At 30.7% G+C, this 15053-nt stretch overlaps 4 long non-coding RNA genes across 7 annotated transcripts in view; 3 read left to right on the top strand and 1 right to left on the bottom strand.

Moving 5' to 3' along the window:
- The window catches only part of LOC127070091 (uncharacterized), an 82380-nt gene that overhangs the window by 26234 nt on the left and 41093 nt on the right, over nt 1-15053 (top strand). The gene's annotated exons all lie outside the window — the stretch shown is intronic.
- Nucleotides 657-2811, top strand: LOC127070197 (uncharacterized). Its single transcript, XR_007784332.1, has 2 exons — nt 657-947; nt 1044-2811. It is a non-coding gene; the product is annotated as an uncharacterized LOC127070197 (long non-coding RNA).
- LOC127070215 (uncharacterized) lies at nt 5043-8975 on the top strand. Its single transcript, XR_007784360.1, has 2 exons — nt 5043-5288; nt 8776-8975. It is a non-coding gene; the product is annotated as an uncharacterized LOC127070215 (long non-coding RNA).
- Nucleotides 10783-15053, bottom strand: part of LOC127070148 (uncharacterized) — an 82342-nt gene continuing 78071 nt past the window's right edge. For all 3 annotated transcript variants that reach the window (XR_007784239.1, XR_007784238.1, XR_007784240.1), the window contains 4 exons: nt 14601-14922; nt 14315-14490; nt 14032-14231; nt 10783-13947 (listed from right to left, as the gene is read on the bottom strand). This is a non-coding gene — a long non-coding RNA (uncharacterized LOC127070148). The remainder of the gene's footprint in view (nt 13948-14031; nt 14232-14314; nt 14491-14600; nt 14923-15053) is intronic.

The raw sequence follows: 15053 nt of genomic DNA, 5'->3' as shown, positions 1-15053 counted from the left end.
ATTTGGATTGATGGTCGGGCGTTTTCACTATCCCTGTTGGACGTATCGTCGAATGTACGGAAGAACAGGAACTGACAATGTAAATGTATGTCACTTGGGACGTCGAATGTTTAATTATCACATTGAGCGTAATTGAAGTTTGTGTATCTTCTTTGGAAGGAATTACAACTAGCAATCAATTAGGCTCCATTGCAATATTTCTGGTCTATAGTAACTGCTTTCTCCTCCGTTTCGTCTCGTATATCTCCGAAATAATTAAAAATTCGTAGATTAGTTAAGACTTCTGATACACATTCATTCATTTTAATTGTATAATTACCAGAAATATATCAGATGATTCCTTTTAAATCGTACAGCGGCTTCTTCTAAACGCATTTTAATTAATAATTAAAATGGTATGGGTAAAGAGAATTATTTTCATTTCTATAATATATAATTGGAATTATGTAATAAATTGTATACAAATGGCCACTTATAAATTTATCCAATAGCGATGATATAAACGAATGTTGCGATGGAAACAATGATTCCTCGAGATTCATTAAATAAGCGTGAGGTTCTCCCGGAGAAGAAATAGTGAGAATATTGAAATCGTACTAACAGATTGATAGGTTGTGAAAATATTCTTTAGGACGTCTGAATTATATACAGATAGCAATTATTTTTAGTATGTAAATATATGGTATTCACTTACATGATATTTTTTGAAAAGTTAACGAAGGAGTGATTTCTATAGACGAGAATCATTCCTAAACTTCCTAAATTTCAATTCTCTAGCTAACAATGTTCTTTCTCTGTTCGTTAGGTAATTTGATAAAGTAAACAACCGATCCTAAAACTGGAGTAAGAGATTTTTAAAGCTGACACCAGTCCGTAATGAAGCTTCGAGTAGATAAGTAGATCCCTGGACTAATCAGTCCGAAAATCAGAAAAATAATATTCTTTGGGTATATATCGTTTGGTCGTTTCGTAACATACAATTAGAGGTAGAAAGAAATTTTCAACGCATTCATTTACTCATTTTTTTTTTTTTTTTTTATTAGGACAATGACAAAGTGTACAAACACGACTACATTACATGATATAAGATATAAATAGTGAAGAGCAATTTCAAAAAGACTAGTATAAATCCAGAAAAGAACGGTAACAATAATAGTAATACCACCGAATATGAAAACAGGAAAAATCTCATAGATGATGATAAGGATGAAAATCCTGCAAAGCTTATCACAGATATCGTAGAAAATTATAAGGGATAATATTTTGTAATGAAATATGCTCTTCAATATCTACAAATTCATATAAATTAAATATCATTACAATATATTGGTTAGTTCCACGGTCACGATATATTATATTACGTAAGTCGATGGACCACGATTGCGCAAAAAATTACCATCTATTTGCTGACAGTTAACATCCGAGAGGGTGCCGAACAAACAGAGTTTTTACATTCTATGCATCTTTATTGCTTTCACAGACGAAAAGGTAGAAGATGAAATTAATTAAGACTTCTCTAACGATCTCTTTTAATTTGACATATTATGATTTCTGTTTTACTACCATATCCATATTCCATAACAGAATATTGTTACAAATGCTTCTGCTTTATTTTTATTGATCTCACCCTACCAAATATTCACATTCCATGAAACGAAATTAATTCTCTTATTAATATTCTCTCATAACAAAAATATCTTGCGGGCGTTAATATACATATTTTTAATTCCTATGTGACAAAATCAGCCAAAGATGTTGTTCATGTAAACAATATCTTCTTTGGTCATAATACAAATAATATGGTGTGCAAAGTGACCAGAACGAGGTGTACCTGCTTTTTTATTATGATCCTAATATATAGTACCTTACAGGAACAAATACATTTATAAGAGAATATTTTCAAAGAATCCTACGTCAAAAACATATTCATCATCTATTATGGAATGTCAAGAAATTGACGTTCGAAGTTGTTCTCCAGTGTTATCATCTAAAAAGATTGTGCTTTAATATTTTTAGATCCTTGTTACAGTTTTTAGGCAATGACATGCCGCTTTATATTATAACTCGAATTTAAAAAAAGGAAGAACAGAAAAATACATATCCATATATCTTATGTGCGGACACTGAATTATATAATAACGATCGGCGGCATTTTACTATCAACGATTATCGACGGTTTCCTAAACATATTTGCTATTTCTTAGCTGTAGTAATAATCAACGTGCTGGGTTCGAAAGGAAGGCATTTCCTTTACAAACGTGATCCGCATAATTATGTTCCATAGCGTCTTCGTTACGTGGTTGCAATTAACAAGGAAGAAGAGGAAGAAGAGGAAGAAGAGGACAAACATTTATAATGGTGTTGACGACGATCCTCAAAGTATTGCCTCAAGGTAATCGTCAATTAAAATAGCGCTGTATTACAAAGCTTCATTCATATGGTGATACGAGGATATGGAATATACGTTATTGAAAGGATTCAAAGGTAAGTGGCTTTAGATAGAGGATATAATGGAGTGTTATGGGAAAGATTTATCGTAGGTTTGTTTGCCGTTGCAAAGGGAATCTGGATTCAAATGGAACTGAAATGGTACTCAGGCAGCTTTATCATTGAAAATGATCAAAGCTGTGTATACGATCAAAGTATTCATTGTTCTTCGGGATAATAACGTTAGCCCGGACACGCTTTTAAATTATGCGTTAATATGTAGAGTACGTTTATCTCACCGTGTCATCGTTATACCGTCAGTTTATATTATTATTCAATATAATTAAAAAGAGAAGAAGTGTTTGGTTCAATGTTCCAAATTATTTGTCAGAATATTCACGTCATGTACTTAAAAATAATGTATAATGTACGTTTTTCAGAAATATAGGTATTTGGACGAACTAAATTATTACGTAGCGCAAATATCTTACGATTGAGATTTAATGAAAATGCATGTATGCGTTACGTTCTTCCATACGTATCGTCGTGTACGTTCGTGTTAAACAATTTGTTATTATCTTTCTCCACACACTGATGCTCTTATATTCTCTCATCCGCGCTAGAGCATGTAAGTGGGAATATGTCCGCGGTTCTGTGGGTGTGCGTGCGTATATCTCCTCGCTTATTTTGACGAAAGGTATTTTTTCGAAAGAAGAAAGGTATTTTTTCAAAAGAAGAAAGGTATTTTGTCGTTCGTTCTCCTCTTATTAAACTAAGCAGCCAATGCGATAATACGATTAGCAGTGTACTTCAATTAGCTATTTAGCTGCATTAATTAATTAGCAGATCGATGTACCACAACTAATTTAGTTCTTTCATACGAAGGAATACTTTTTCCGAAAAATTAATTCCCGACAGGAAAATTTCAAAGAACGATCCACTTATACTGCCAATTATCTGATATTTCATATATTCCAAACTAATTAGTTCCTCGGAAAATGTTACCTTAATCGAATCGTTCATTTCTCATTACGTATAACTCAGTATAGCAACGACATCATTATATATCTAGTAACATAATATTTCTAATTTATTCAGCATTTTCCTAATGTTTTACTCGGATGATTAAATATCTCAATAAGCGTACATATAATAAACATTTACATAATATTTCCCCCAACATAGTAAAGATCTATTATACTTCTTTCTAGCCATCGTTATTCGGTCAACCGATTTACATCGCACAAATCATCAGTTATAAATATTGTAGGAAGAGATTTTCCCTGAGATTACCATTCCTTTTAAATACAATATTCTGAATTCTACTTTCTTGGTAATGTCAACATTCTCTTCGCACAAAATAAATAAATATGAATAATTAAATGCCAAATAAATTAAATGCAAAAATAAAATGCCAAAAAATGAAAAATAAAATGCCAAAAAAATTTTCCTCAACTGAAAGTAGATAAACGCAATTCGATTTTTACATCGTGAAATGATCGAAAAGATACGAGTATGGAGAATCACATGGGGAATCAAATGGAGAAAAAAGAATCAAGAAGAGAAAACAGAGATAAAAGCAAACAGAAATCTTCCTTTTACGGTAATATCGATCCAAAATTGTTGGTAACATTGTGAAGAGATAATTGGGGATCGTGAATATATGAAAAAGAGGGGATTAAACGAAACAGCGCATGCTCGAGTCAATATAAAAGATGTTAGGAGCCGTCCGCGGAAGTTGAATAAACTATTTATTCTGTTTCGAATCGTCCTACAAGCAACTTCCTGGAGGTTTCAAGAGAGGGACGATTTAGAATAATATGTAAGTTCCTGTCCATCGCGATAATGTTACTTATCTGGAAGGTTATAAAAAACGCGCTATCGGTTAGTGAAATCCTATTTAAATTTTATGCTACTTAATATTAACGCATTATACTATATTTTATACAATTTTGTGTTCAATACTACGATATACCGTTTTATAATATACTATAGAAAGATGTATAGTTTATTATCTTCTTGCACTATATATTATATCTAGCAATTTGTCTTGGGTATATTATTGTATAATATTAACCAGAGGAAATACTATAATTTGCGTTATTTGAACTAAAGCTTAGTGAATTGTTTGGAATAATATAAATATCCCTTGGAATGTTAATATTTGAGTCTCCTTTTCTAATTATCGGCTTGTTGTAAAACTGTGTTTCGATCTATCAATCGTAATGCATTATTAAGTACTAATTGTTTTCTTACAGATAGTCCTGCAAGGCGTAATTATTAATGGAGTTAAAACTATTTGTGCTAGTACTTGGTAAGTTCATTACATTCTGTTAAAAATTAGTTTATATATTTTCTCTTTTCTTTTGAATGAAATTTATGAATGAAATTTTCTCTATTCTTTTCAGATGGTAGACTGATTCGATATATACGTAAATACATGCATATACACACACACACACACACACACATATATATATATATATATTTCACCGCACTGTGTACTTTGTACGTATTAAAGTCCAATGTTCATATCTATATTTATTTATATATTTGTCTATAAACTGATATACTCTTTATATATTTCTGAGAATCATATGGATATAGATAAATGTATAAATAAATAAGCTCATAATTTGCCTTCAATACGTATAACATAAGCAATGCGTTGTAAAATATATATACATATATATATATGCATATATATACACATATGTGTATACATATATGTCATACGAACATCAGTAAACCACGGATGTAAAATTAAAGAGAAAATTGAAAAATAAGTCAAAATAAAAAATCAAGTTAATATTAAAGAAGAAAAGAGACATCGAGAAAAGAAGCAAGCTTATATGTACTAGGTAAGTGGACTCATTCTCAATTTCATATTTTCCTATATTTGTTTATATTGGCATAGATGGATCCTCCATTTTTGATAAATACGTGCTTCTTCTAAATATGGAGACAAGATTTAACAAAAAAACAAGAAACTAAAAGCTATTCGACGAAACTTAGAGCAATTAACATTTAATCGATACGGTAAAGAGTCCAAAGCGACGAAACTCCAAGAAAGAAAAGATGATTAGCATACAAACCGTAGTATCTGAAAATTGGCCGCATATTTGAAATCGATTTTGGGAATCACCTGATACATTTTTCAAGTTCTTGATAAGTAGAATCATACTTGAATTTTATAATATTTAATGCGAGGATCCATTATCATAAGATTCTGTTCCACATTGCATGCTATACACAATAGTATAATTTTTTATATCTATCTATGAGTTTATATTACTGTCGTTATGTTATGCCCTATTTTATACAAGTTCAATTCCAATACTACGATAATATGTTTTATGGTAGATTATAGAAAATTGCATAGTTTCTTACTATTTTTTCATGCTATGGTTAACTGATCTTTATTATTATTAGTTACTATATTTTACCAGTGATTGATATTTTACTTGTTGCATAATTTTGAATTATGGTATAAAATTAAACTGAAAAGGAAGCGTAATTAGGGTTTTCGGGTATTTCTTTTTAGACTTTTATACGAACCAATCGAATAATCGTTTATGGATCCAACTGTTGCACACGTGTTGGATATTTCGTGATATTTTTCCGTATTTGGTATTTCGGTGATACTATCGATTGACGAGTCAAACATATCAGTTGAGTTGCATGTCTGAAACCAGTTATATTGCTTCTTTGCCGGTCAGTTAACCAATTAGAATAGAGATACATGATTCCATGTTTTTCTAACTATAGGGTTGTTATAAAAGTGTGTTTCAATCTATGAATCGTAATGCCTCATTAAGTACTACCTGTTTTCTTACAAATAGTTCTAAAAGTTCTAATTACAAATGGAAGCACAATTATATTCCCTATTACTTAGTAAGTTCATTACATTCTGTTTAAAATTAATGTATATATTTTCTCTTTTATCTACTACGTTTCTGAATGGAATTTTCTTTATTCTTTTCAGTCGAAAGGCGAATTCGATACATTCATTATTACATATATGTATCGACTTATATCTACATATATGTACACTTGTGTATCTATGTATTTTACAATGCCTTACTTATGCTATATATTTTATAGGCCAATTACGAACTTATTTACTTATCTATTTATCTATTATCTCGTCGATTATATGTGACATTTTAAAAATTAAGAAGGATATAAATAGATGTAAGTTGAAAAAGAAAATAGAAAGATAAGAAAGTGAAAAAAGAAATTTAAATTACGGAAGAAAAGAAGCGAACGAGTGTGTACTAGGAAAGTGAATCAGTTGATACGGAATTCATATTTTCATATATTGGTTTAGAATGCATCATTAGAAACTCAATTTTTGATAAACATTTACTTCTTCCGAATATGAAGACAAAATTCAACGAAAAAAAAGAAAAAAATTAAAAGCTAATCGACAAAACTTGAAGCAATTTATTTTTAATCGAGGCAACATCGTGTCTAAGTAGTAAATATTTATCAAAAATTGAATTTCTAACGATGCATCCTAAACAAATATATGAAAATATGAATTCGATATCAACTGATTCACTTTTCTAGTACACACTCGTTCGTTTCTATTCTTCTTTAATTTAAATTTCTTTTTTCACTTTCTTATCTTTCAATTTCCTTTATCAACTTACATCTATTTATATCCTTCTTAATTTTTAAAATGGCACATATAATTGACGAAAGAATAGATAAATAGATAAGTAAATAAGTTCGTAATTGGCCTATAAAATATATAGCATAAGTAAGGCATTGTAAAATACATAGATACACAAGTGTACATATATGTAGATATAAGTCCATACATATATGTAATAACGGATGTATCGAATTCGCCTTTCGACTGAAAAGAATAAAGAAAATTCCATTCAGAAACGTATATCAATTTTACAATGACTTACTTATGTTATACGTAATGAAGGCCATCTACGAACTTATTTATTTATATATTTATTTATTATTTCGTGAATTATCCTTGCCCTTTCTTAAATTAAGATGGATATAAATAGATGTAAGTTGAAAAAGAAAATTGAAAGATAAGAAAGTGAAAAAAGAAATTTAAATTCAAGAAGAAAAGAAGCGAACGAGTGTGTACTAGGAAAGTGAATCAGTTGGTATTGAATTCATATTTTCATATATTTGTTTAGGATGCATCATTAGAAATTCAATTTTTGATAAATATTTACTTCTTCCGAATATGTAGACAAAATTCAACGAAAAAAAAAAGGAAAAAATTAAAAGCTAATCGACAAAACTGGGAGTAATTTATTTTTAATCGAGGCAACATCGTGTCCAGACAAAACTCTAAGAAAGAAAAGATGATTAGTATATAAACCGTAGTACCTGAACATTGGCTGCATAACTGGATTCGATAATGGGATTCGCTAGTATTTTTCTTTATGTTCTTGATAAGTTGCACCTTATTTAAATTTCTGAATAACTAACGCGAAGATTCATTTTCATCAGATTGTGTTCTTTATATTGTATGTTATAGACAATAGGATAATTTTATATATGTGTCTATGAGTTTATATTAGTAACGTTATGTTATGCCCTATTTTACACAAGTTCATATCCAATACTACGATATATTGTTTTATAGTAGATTATAAAAAATTGCGTAGTTTCTTACTATTTTTTCATGCTATGGTTAACTTATTTTTACTATTATTAGATATTATATTTTACCAGTGATTGATATTTTACTTGTTGCATAATTTTGAATTATTGTTTAAAATTAAACCGAGGAGAAAGCGTAATTAGGATTATCGGAATTAGGATACTTCATTTTAGACATTTATACGAACCAATCGGATAATCGTATATGGAGCCAACTGTTGCACATGTGCTTGATATTTCGCGAAATTATTCCGTATTTCCTGTCTCAATGATACTACCTGTTGACGAGTCCAACAAACTAAGTGGTTTGCCAGGAATAGAATATACTCGTCGTAGCCATTAATATCCCTCTTTAATACTTGTCTGAAACTAGTAATTGCTTGTTTGCCGGGCAGCTAATCAATTAGAATAGAGATGCATGAGTCCATGATAAGAATACAAAGAGACGAACGTAGAGACGAGTTGTCTACGAGAGACACATATCCGCAACCGAACCGGTTTCGTTTGCTTTTGCGATCAAACCAATTAGTTTTTATTTTTCATCCATTTGCTTGAAACGAAAGTTCATTTCAGAATGTTTTAAGGAGATTCTGACATTTTTTTCTGATAAAAATAAAATTCTGAATATGGATCCTAATTTTTAAATAAATAATTATGATGCTGAGAAAATATAATAAAAGATTAATTGAACATTTTTGTTATTTTCAGAAAACTCTGAAGTGTGTTTAACAGAATAAAATATCAAGAGGATAGAAATATACACGTCCAGGAGAGTCGAGCACATAATTCAAGGAACCATTTAAGGGGAATATTAATGACTACGACGAGTATATTCTATTCCTGGCAATCTGCTGTAAGTAATTTTTCATTTTCTTGATTAGCGGCGAGTAATAATTATAATAGAAAAATTTGTGAAAATTCTGCTTTAAATTTCTAATTTGATCGTACCATATTCTTATTGCTTTGGAGACAATGGCCATAGAAATTGGTTTCCCATATCAAGTTGCATAAAACCAGAGAACTGTAACACTTGTGATCCTAATGATATATACGTCCGTGTATTATAAAGGAAACTTCTTTATATAATTATAATTATATTATATTTTATTTTATATAATTTTCTACTAATAGAAACAAAAAGCAATGAAGTGTTGTAAAAGAAGAAAACTTGTCATAAATATCTAATCTATATATCAATCTATCGTAATCATTGGAATGCATTACAAGATGTTGATCCTCAATCTTGTAGGCATCTATGCAAATTCTAGGAAGACTCAAATGAAAAACAATATGCAATGAACTTAAAAATGACTAACGAAGATAGTTCTATTTCCTTCTATTAATAATTACGTCTTTTGCAACTGACTGTATAAAAAAATTACCCTTGACTAAACATTCAGGTTGATGGATCGAAATAAAAAAATTCAAATATGAGAGCATCTTGTTTAAATTGATACGTATGATGCACATTCGATTATCGCGGCTGATCGGGGGCTTATATATTATTTTGGATTTTCTTTCATTTGAGTCTTGCGAGAATTTATATTGAAGCCTACAAGATTGAGGATCAACATCTTGTAATGCATTCCAATAAATACGATAGATTAATATATAGATAGATTTAACGCGATAGATTAAAATATTTAATAAATTTATTTCTACTATTTTTCCTACTCATTTTTTCTACTCTTTTTATTATTAAATCCAAACTATCGTAGATAATAATTTTTTTTTATTATTATGATACTTTTCTTTTTGATTATTTCTCTGCCTTTGTTTCCTCCTATGAATCATTCTGCATATTCATATCCTTTCGATCATTTTACTTTGTAATATCTAATTATGTCTATCCCCTTTTGGGGGAGTGACCTTTTTTTGGTATTTGGTTATTCAAATTTATTTATTTTTCGTAAAGAGAATATTGACATTACCAAGAAAGTAGAATCAGAAGATTCTATTGAGAAGGAAAGATTATTTCATGGCAAGGCTATCTTCCTAAAACATTTATAATTTATGCTTTGAGCCATGTCGATCGGTAAGTCGAAAAGTAAGATAGATTTCTACTATGTTAGGCGATGCATCATATCAATGTTATATTATACGCTTACTGAGAACATAAATCATTTGAATAATGCATTTGGGAATTACAAATATTATTTTACTATATAAAATATATTTTACTAAATATAGAATATACCATAAAGATAAACTTTTCTCAATTCCATCTCAATTCTACTTTGATTTATGTTCCACATGCAATGTCAACGGACATCCCCTCAACGGCCGTTTCGATTCGAATCGATTATTCCCTCTAGCTAAAGCTCCTCATCTATAGATCATTTGGAAAAGATATATTTCGTCTAGTCGTACGGCTATTCAAACGAATGATATTATGTCGAATTAAAAGGAATTGATCGAGAAATTCATTTCCTCCCAACCCGTATATTTTTCCGAATTTTTAGCCCTTTCGGGAAATTTTAACAGGAAATTTAAATTGGCTTGCGTAAAGCGCATTCAAATGAGATACGTAATAGAGAAAAAGATGATACAACGAAAAAAAAAAGAAATGAATATGGCGAAAGATTTTCTCTGAATCTGTATACCTTATTATCGAGTAATAAACGAAAAGAAATGATAGTTTCAAGAGCTAAAAAAAAGGAGAAATTAATTCTTATTGATAGTCAATTTTAAGCAAACAAATAAAAACAAAATTAATAGACAACATTCATTAGTTTATTTCAGATTATAAAGTGTAAAGAAAGAGAGAAAAAAAAAAGAGAGAAAAGTAACATGTCGAATTCAAAGATATTTGTTCAATAATAAAAGAGAAGTTCATTTCCCCTTAATTAACTTCATTTTCGACCTTTCCGTCCGAGTAAGCAATTAATGTGCGTATAACGTAATAATCATTTCTACACTGAGTCCTTTCGGTCGTTACCTCTCAACAAATCGATGGAACTTTATTGGCGCAGACGTGGTCCAACGACTCACATCAGAGTATATATTTTAAAAGTACTTATTAGTTTTTACGAAATCTATGATTAGTTTTCAAGCAATTCTCTTACAACATTTTCATCACTTTCATCAATGAGATCTCTTCGTTTCCTTGCTAGATGATATAACTATCCCTACTGTTGTATTCTTCCGAATTCATATTTATTTTTTCTAACGTGACTGTATGAATGCCTATCTGACATTCTTCTTCACTACTTATATCTTATATCATGAGACTTGTGCGTATTTGGGCACTTTGCCTTTCTCTTAATAAAAGAAAGAAAGAAAGAAAAAAAGAAGAAAAAAAAAATAGATAAATAAATAAAATGGAGATAATTGCATTTTACGAAATCACGAAATGATACATAACAAAAAAATAATACTTTCCTGGTTTTTTGATTAATTAGTCGAGGGACCTATTTATACTACTACAAGTTTTAATAAGAACTCGTTTCAGCTTTGACAATCTCTTTCTCCAGTTTTAGGATCGGTTGTTTGCTTCATCAAATATCACTATATATACAAGTTCTTCTTACAACCCTCCTTCAGCGGATCAGAGAAGAGCTCAGACTGTGGTGAAAGCATTTCTCATGTTCGGAAGTTATATCTACTTCCATTTTGCTTGAAAACATTTTTTCCAAATATTACCTTCTTTTCTTGTAAACAAATGAATATTGCTCAAGTTATCGAAAAATTCATTTTCGTTATTGCATAATGATAAAAAACTTGTATTCGGACAATATCTTTCTTCGTATTTCTTTCTCACCTAATATTACCTTCTCTTTCACGTATTTCACCTCCGAGAGAACAATTGAATTCGTTACTAACGAAATAATCAAATTACGAGGACGTACGAAAACAATCGGTTTTATGAAGAAGAAGTACGTTCACAACGATCTGGATGCTTATCCAGCCTGCTTAAAGAGAGCGATGAAAAGGATTTGTTTGTAATAGTACATGAGTATGCCTCGTACGATATAGTGATATTTGATGAAGTAAACAAGTATTCATAAAACTCAGGAAAGAGATTTTCAAAGCTGAGCTCACTTCGTATTGAAACTTCGAGTAGTATAAATAGATCCCTCGACTAAATTAGTCAGGAAACCAGGAAAGTATTATATTATTGTTATGTATCATTTCGTGATTTGGTAATATACAATTTCAGACTACCAACCCGTTTACTTACTTATTTCTTTTTCATTAAGAGAAAATCCAAAATTTCCAAACACGAGTGAGTTTCGTGCTATAAGTAATACCGAAGAGAAATTCCATTTACACGGTTAGAAAAAATGAATATTAATTCGGAAGAAAACGATAGAAGTGACAGTGATGACATCCAACAAGAAAACGGAGAGATCTCATACATAACGCGAGGGATGATAATGTTGGAAAAGAATTGATTCAACATTTATCATAGACATCGTGAAAAATTATAAAGGACAAAATTTTGCTCTTTTTTGCAAAAATATATGATCCTTCATGTCTACAAATTTCCCTGTTAACGAGTATTGATCGGAATTTAACGATTTACGCGTACGCAATACCTTCCCTCGTACCTATCGTCAAGCACCATGATATTAAACGATGCATTGTTATTCCTCTCCGTGCGCGCTTTTCAAGTGCTGCTCAAGTGGACGGGAATAAGTGGGCGTTTCTACGTACATCACTTCTCTTATTTTAAAAACAAGAAAGGTATTTTTTCATGAGTTTCCCTCTCATCAAACGAAGCAGACAATTCGATAATAAGATTAGCGGTATAATTCAATTATCCATTTAGCTGTATCATGCAGTTATCTGGATAATTTGGACGTCAATGTACCACGACTGATTTAATTTTTCTATATGAACCGAAACATTTTCCTAGAAATTTACTCCCTATTGAAGAATGCAAAAAAATAATCCTAATTATCTAATATTTCGTATATTATGTTCCAAATCAATTTGTTCCAAAGAAAATAATCCACTACTCTGCAAAATAAGTAATCGTGCTATCAAACGATAAATCTAAATAGGTAATGGAATTATAGAGCTAATCTCCAATTATATGAAGATAAAATAGGGGTTGTCCGCATAGACGCACACAGGACCGCTCACTCATCCCCGGCTACTCGAACCGCCGCAGATAGTCGTGCACTAGAGCACCCGCAGATTGAGGGAGATAATACCGAAAAGTTTAAAACGAAGGTATTTCTCGATAAGTATGGGAGAACGTATTAAAAACAGATACTTTGTGCTACCGAATTCTTCGTCCAAATTTCAATATTTAAGAAAACCGCTAATTAAATATTACGAATATTCTTTAAGTACATGTCGTGAATGTTATGAGAAATAATATCAAATACAGAATTCAGCATTTCTCCTTTCTTAATAATATCGAATGCTTACTTAATTTGCATCGATGGAATAAAAATCACGTGAACGTGGATTTTCAATTTCACGTATAATTTAAAAGTATTTCCCTGTTAACGTTATTACTTCCAAAAACGGTGAATCCTTTGATCGTCCCTGTATGTTAAATTATTATGTATGATATACTTCCCTCAGTTTCATTTCAATTCCCATTTGATCCTGGCCCTGCGTGGAACGTCGACAAATCGATCTGAGTACCGTCGCTTATAGCCTACAGCTAAAGCCGCTCACGTTTGGATCCTTTGAAGAAGGTAAATCCCTCCCATTTCCTCGTACCACAGTTCCAAGCTTTATAAAACAATGCCATATTGGTTTTTCCAAATTTCGTCGGAAACACACAAATGTTCTTTTTCCTTTTGCATTTCCTAGGTATTCTCAATCACATAATGCATGCAAGAGCAGTAGCTAATGATGTTTCTTCTTCAGTACGAATTTCCACCTTCTTGGACCACTCTTCTGCTTTCACGATTCAATGCACTATATTATAAAAGATTGCATTATATTATAAAGATGCACTATATTATAAAAGAAATTAATATAGAAAAGTGGCTAGTTACTTACATCTGATATCTTCGTACCTCGTGTATTAAAATTTAATATTGATGTCGATGGTTGCTATAGTAATGCTCTAGAAATAGAAACATGTTGTTTCCATAAACCAGATAATTAGGTGATTCTCTCACTAACTTGCCTACCAGATCATTTGGAAGATTTGTAATAAATTCGTGAGCAGCATCAGCTTCATCCTCTGCTTTTATGATCTGACACATTAAATTACGAATGACATGTAACGCAAAATTCTTTGAAAAAATATTAAAACTTTTATTCCTATATTATTATTTACCTCGTCTCTTTCATGGAGCATCTTGCTTCCCATATATATAATATTTTTCGTTACATTAGTTAATAAATATGTAGGTTCTTGATTTATATACAATAATACAATATGAAGGATAGCTACAGTTAAGAGACCTAATGTCCCTCTCATCAATAGAAATACTCGCGTCGTCATCATAAAATCTGTGTGAAAATTTAGTAACTGATTATAAAACGTACCTATGATACAGATCTTTTATTTCATATTATACTTTCGAATAAAAAATTTATATCTTATCTCCAAAATATCTTACCATTCGATAAATAGAACATTAATTGATCGACCATTTAAATATAAGATTAAGAAGGAAAACGTTTTCATATCCTAATCTGTTTGATGGTCGGATATTCATGCTATCCATAAATGACCTATTGTCGGATATGCGGAAGAGCAAGGACTGCCAAAGTAAATGTGTTTCATTTCGGATGTGGAATATTCAATTATCATGCAGCGTAGTTGAAATTCACGTATTTTCTTTGGAAGTAATTACAATTCAGATAGCAGTCAATTCTGCAGCTTTGCAATATTTCTAAGCCATTGAAATTGCTTTCGCCTTCGTTTAACCTGGTATATCTCTGAAATAATTTAAAATTTGTAGATTAGTGAAGACAAGATAGACGTTCAATTGTTCATTGAAATTGTCGAGTCACCATAGGTAAATCGGGTCACGCGCTTCCTAGCGATATAAAGTACCTTCTCCGAGAAG

This window comes from Vespula vulgaris, chromosome 17 (genome assembly GCF_905475345.1).
Source record: "Vespula vulgaris chromosome 17, iyVesVulg1.1, whole genome shotgun sequence".
NCBI lineage: Eukaryota > Metazoa > Arthropoda > Insecta > Hymenoptera > Vespidae > Vespula > Vespula vulgaris.
The sequence above is the reverse complement of the archived record's forward strand: the minus strand, read 5'-3'. Positions and strand labels throughout refer to the sequence as shown.